Consider the following 5,840-nt stretch of genomic DNA (forward strand, 5'->3'; position numbering starts at 1 on the left):
AAAGTTGGGTTTTGTTGAGAAAAGATGCGATAGGACAATGGAAACGTCAGGTTTCGTCAAGAAAAGGTGCGATACAACAATGGGTACGATACGAGAAGGAAAAGTTGGGTTTATGTCAAGAAAAGACGCGCTACAACAAGGAAAAGTTGGGTTTTGTCAAGAAAAGGTGCGATAGGACAATGGATACGTCGGGGTTGGTCAAGAAAAGGTGCGACATGATAATGGGTACGATACGAGAAGGAAAAGTTGGGTTTTGGGGACAAAAGGCGCGATACGGGACAGCGGAAAACGAGCCAACCAGGTGGAGCGGAGAGCAAGAAACACACGGAGAAACGTCACTATTTCTACCCAAAAGGCAGCGTTGGGAGCCCCAAGAGCAGCGACGACCCCCCCGGGGCCCAGGTGGGGTGGGCCAGGCACCCAATGCGTGCGATACCTGGGTCGGGCGCCTGCGGGTCGGTGTCCATGTCCCCCCAGGGCTTCCAGACCAGCTCCGCGCGCTCCTCGTCCTGCTGCGCCTGCGCTGGGTCGCGCAGGGCTGGCAGCTCCGCCTGGAAGCCGCTCCCCACGTTGATCTGCCTGGAGAGGGGACAGGAGGCGGTGACGGGGACCGCGGCGGCGCGGCGGGGGGGACGGGGGCGTTCTGAGCGCTCACGGCATCATCGTGCTCCGATCGGCAGCGAAACCGCGCGGTTCGGCCGAAAACCACAGGGATTCGCTCCGAGATGCGGCAGAGTGGGAGAGACGCCCTGCGAGGGCTCGGAACAACAAAGCGTTGCCGGGGTTCCGCCGCGACATCAGCGCCGCCGGTGACATCAGCGCCTCGTGTTCCGTTCGGAATGGACGTCAATGGGTCCTGGTGGGCCAAACGAGGGGCAGGAAAAGCGCGACGCACCCGTTTTGCGCCCGTTTTTGGTGGTTTGGGGACTCACGGCCGGACGCTGATTTTGGGGGCGTCCTTCACCAGGCACAATCCCAAGTCGCCGTCCATTCTGCCTGCGGGATATTGAGAAATAGAGGGGAAAAGCAACGCTCAGGATCAAAATCATCGTGCCGAGACCGTTCCTCGGCGTCACAACCACAAATTGTCCCAATTCCCATCGTTTTGGTGAAATCGGTCGCTGATGGATCATCCCAATGGGGTTTTGCAGTCGATCGCAGCACTCGGGTGGTTTTTACACCCGATATCACAGCGAAACCCTGGGGGGGTTGTTTCCATCCCATATTCCACAAAATCACCCATTTTGGGGGTTTTTGGGGAGCACGAGCTCTGCGTTTGCCACCACAAACCAGCGAGGGGACGCCGAACCCAAACCGGGTTCACCGGGCGGTTTTACACCGGGATCGCTCGGCCCGGGTTGAGATAAACCCCCCGTAAACCACAACCATAAAGCGGGGTGTTCCCCCCAAAGCGCTACGTGGGGACATCCGCATCGCACCGAATTAACCCCGCGGGGCGGCCGAAAGCGCTTCAATCCCGGTGTCGGGATCACGAGGGGTTTCGGCCTCCGTCGCCTTTTTGCTGCGAGATCTTCCCATCCGGAGACGCATTTTCGGTGATCTGGGCAACATCGAACGAGAAAAGGGTTAAAGGTGGAAAACGCACAAAATCACACGGGCGTTTATCTGCTTTTCCTCCTTTTTTGGCTCAAAAGCAAGCGGCGAACCCCAAAATGAGGGGTCTGGGGACCCTCCGGTCCTGCTGATGCTTCCTCCCTTTCACCCAACTCGAGGCGATCGCCGGGTTCCGTATTTCAGATCAATAACCCAGCGGGAGCCTGGAGCTGCCCAGAGCCCGTCCCTGGGGTAGCGGCCGCCGAGCGCGTCCCCATAGCGTTATTTGGGTGTAATTTGGGGGGTTCTGGGGCACGTAGCACCCTTGGTTCAGCCAGGGACACACACACGGGTGCTCCGGCGAGCAACTCCGGCGCCGCCGGTTGCCGAATCATCGCACAACCATCCAAGTACTCCTCACCCACCTCGTTCCTTGTCACTGGAACCAACACCAGGATCACCAGGGGGGTTTTCGGACAGCGTCAGGGGTTCGGAGGCGCCGTTTCCATCTCCCAACGATGGTTTCGCGGTGTTTGCATCGCCCGCGTCGCGCACCTGAGCACAAACGGAACCGGGAGCGTCGGTGGCGCTGGAGGATATCAAAGCGCTTTGCAAACTGCTCTTCCCAATTATTTCTCCATTATATAACGAGGATAATAAAACCCGCTACGCTAAACACGACCCAAACCGGGCGGGAGCGCGCAACGCGAATCTTTACACCGCAGCGATTCCCTATTTCTCGTTTTCTCACCCCGTCATCTCCACTCAATCGGCAGCGACTTTCACAAATCATCCAGTTACGCACAATTTGGTAACGACCCCCGCAAAGGGCTTCGACGGCACCGCCGTCCCCCTCGCCGCCTTCGCTCAGATCCCCGCTCAATGAGCAGCACCCACGGGTGCCCGTTACCTGCCCCCTCTCGGCGTCCACCGACCACCCGTGGTTCCGGCACATGGAGACGCCGCCATCATCAACCGGAGCAGCCGCCAAGTGGCTGAAGTGACAAAAATCAGGATAAATAGGTAAAAAAATCAACATGATAAAGCCGCGGCGCTTTTAGAACAGATGGCGTAGTCGGCACTGAAGCTCCAGGCAGGTGGAGCTTGCCCGGTGGAATCAATCGGCGTTCGGTCTCAAAGGTTTCAACCCAAAAGGGTTAAGTAGCAAGGATTAATAAATACTGACCCTCATTAATAAATACTGATTGTCATTAATAAATAGTGACCGTCACTAATAAATACTGATCGTTATTAATAAATACTGACCATCATTAATAAATACTGATCATCATTAATAAATACTCACAATCATTAATCAATATTGATTGTCATTAATAAATACTGACTGTTATTAATAAATACTGATCATCATTAATAAATACTCGCCATCATTAATCAATACTGATCATCATTAATAGTGACGGTCATTAATAAATACTGATCGTCATTAATAAATACTAACCATTATTAATAAATGCCGATCACCATTAACAAATACTGATCATCATTAATAAATAATAATCATCCTTAATAAATACCATCATTAATCAATACTGATTGTCATTAAGAAATACTGACCGCCATTAATAAATACTGGCCGTTATTAATAAATACTGGTGGTTATTAATAAATACTAATTGTCATTAATAAATACTAACCATCATTAATAAATACTGGTTGTTATTAATAAATACTGATCACTATTAATAAATTATGACCATCATTAGTAAATACTGATCATTAGTAACCAGGCTCAGGTTGGGCTCCAGGTTGGGCTCAAGGCTCAGATTGGGCTCCAGGCTCAGGTTGGGCTCTAGGTTGGGCTCCAGGTTCAGGTTGGGCTCCAGGTCAGGCTCAAGGCTCAGGATGGGCTCCAGGTTCAGGTTGGGCTCCAGGTTGGGCTCCAGGCTCAGGTCGGGCTCCAGGCTCAGGTCGGGCTCCAGGCTCAGGTTGGGCTCCAGGTCAGGCTCCAGGCTCAGACTGGGCTCCAGGTCGGGCTCCAGCGCTTCCCCACAGAGCAGCCCAGGGCTCTGGGCAAAGCCACGCAGCTCGTCGCCCAAGGGAAACAGGTCCATGGTCACCGGGCACCAAACACCCCGGAGCAAAAACCAGAGCGGCCCCAGGACACCCGGGCTCCCAAAGAGCCTGGAAAAGGGACACAAAGAGTTAAATTGGGGGGGAAGTGAAGTGGCTGCTGATGCTGAGAAACCCCCGGGGGTTCGGGGCTGGGGGGAAAGGGGGGATCTGTATGAAAACTGCTCTGGGGAAAAGGGGGGAAGGGGTTGGGCTGCACGGGAATGGGAGGAGGGACGGGAAAACGGGAGAGGGAAACGGGGGAAGAGGGAAAAGGGGGGAAAGGGGGAAAAAGGGGGGAAAGAGGGAAAAGGGGGAAAAAGGGAAAAGAGGGAAAAAGGGGGGAAAGAGGGAAAAGGGGGAAAAAGCAAGGAAAGAGGGAAAAGGGGGAAAAAGGGGGGAAAGAGGGAAAAAGGGGGGAAAGAGGGAAAAAGAGGGAAAAAGCGAGGAAAGAGGGAAAAGAGGGAAAAAGGGGGGAAGAGGGAAAAATAGGGAAAAAGCGAGGAAAGAGGGAAAGGGGGGGAAAAGGGAAGAAACAGGGATAAAGGGGGAAAAGAGGGATAAGATGGAAAGAGGGGGGAAGAGGGAAAGGGGGGAAAGAAGGGAAAAGAGGGAAGAGGGAAAAGGGGAGAAAAGGGGGGAAAGAGGAAAAAGGGGGAAAAGGGGGGAAAAGGGAAAAAGGGGGAAGAGGGAAAAGAGGGGGAAGAGGGGGGGAAGAGGAAAAAGAGGGAAAAAGGGGGCAAAGAGGGATAAAGGGGAAAGAGGGAAAAGAGGGAAAAAGGGGGGAAGAGGGAAAAGGGCGGAAAGAGGGAAAAGAGGGATAAAGGGGGAAAGAGGGAAAAGGGAGAAAAGAGGGGGAAGAGGGAAAAAGGGGGGAAAGGGGGAAAAAGGGGGGAAACAGGGATAAAGGGGGAAAGAGCGAAAAGAGGAAAAAACGGTGGAAAGAGGGAAAAGAGGGAAAAAGGGGGGAAGGGAAAAAGGGGGGAAAGAGGCATAAAGGGGGAAAGAGGGAAAAGAGGGAAAAGGGGGAGGAAAGAGAGAAAAAGTCTGTGGGGGTTATTGATGGCGGATCTGCCCCAGCCCCGGGGTCTCTCCTGGAGGGGAGGGACGGGCGGGCTCCAGCGGGGGTGCTGAGGAGATGAGGGGACACGAGGGGACCCGAGGGACACGAGGGGACGATGAGGGGACCCGAGGGACACGAGGGGACACGATGGGACATGAAGGGACACGAGGGACCCGAGGGGACGCGATGGGACATGAAGAGACACGAGGGACCCGAGGGGACGCGATCGCCTCACCCGGTGTTTCCCGCCCCGGCGCTTCCCGCCCGCCGGCGCCGCGGCCACGCCCCCTCGCCGCCGGCCACGCCCCCTCGCCGGCGTCACGTCCGGGAGTGTGTGACGGGAAAAGGCGGGAGGGAGGAGAGGGAGGCGCCGCCGTTTTGGTGGAGGTTGTGAGGGGAACTGGGGGTCGGCGTGAGGGGCATTGGGGGTCGGTGTGGGGGGAGGAATTGGGGTCGGCGTGAGGGGCATTGGGGGTCGGTGTGAGGGGGGGATTTGGGGGACAGTGTGGTGGTGGGGATTTGGGGTCGGTGTGAGGGGGGAATTGGGGGGCGGTGTGGGGGAGGAACTGAGTGTCGGTGTGAGCGGGACATTGGGGGTCGGTGTGGGGAGGAATTGAGGATCGGTGGGGGGGGCTTGGGGGGTCGGTGTGAGGGGGAATTGGGGGTCGGTGTGGGGGAAGTTGGGGGTTGGTCTGGGGAGGATTTGAGGGGTCAGTGTGGGGAGGATTTGGGGGTCGATGTGAGGGGCATTAGGGGTTGGTGTGGGGGGCAGGAACTGGGGGTCAGTGTGTGGGGGGGCATTGGGGGTCGGTGCGAGGGGGAATTAGGGTCCAGTGGGGGGGCACTGGGGGTCGGTGTTTGAGGGGGGAATTGGGGGGTCGGTGTGGGGGGGTCAGTGCAGGGGGGGCCTTGGGGGTCGGTGTGAGGGGGCATTGGGGGTCAGTCTGGGGAGGAATTGGGGGTCGGTGTGGGGGGGGGCATTGGGGATCAGTGTGGGGGGGAATTGGGGGTCGGTGTGGGGGGGAATTGGGGTCTGGTGTGGGGGGGGGGACATTGGGGGTCGGTGTGAGGGGGAATTGGGGGTCGGTGTGGGGGGGAAGTTGGGGGTTGGTCTGGGGAGGATTTGAGGGGTCAGTGTGGGGAGGATTTG

General features: G+C 56.4%; 1 long non-coding RNA gene across 1 annotated transcript; it reads right to left on the reverse strand.

Moving 5' to 3' along the window:
* Window positions 1-2,052: 2,052 nt before the first annotated feature.
* LOC139826766 (uncharacterized) lies at window positions 2,053-3,377 on the reverse strand. Its single transcript, XR_011736903.1, has 3 exons — window positions 3,213-3,377; window positions 2,465-2,549; window positions 2,053-2,109 (listed from the first exon to the last, which is right to left on the reverse strand). It is a non-coding gene; the product is annotated as an uncharacterized lncRNA (long non-coding RNA).
* Window positions 3,378-5,840: the final 2,463 nt, after the last annotated feature.

This window comes from Patagioenas fasciata, unplaced genomic scaffold, assembly GCF_037038585.1.
Source record: "Patagioenas fasciata isolate bPatFas1 unplaced genomic scaffold, bPatFas1.hap1 Unplaced_15, whole genome shotgun sequence".
NCBI lineage: Eukaryota > Metazoa > Chordata > Aves > Columbiformes > Columbidae > Patagioenas > Patagioenas fasciata.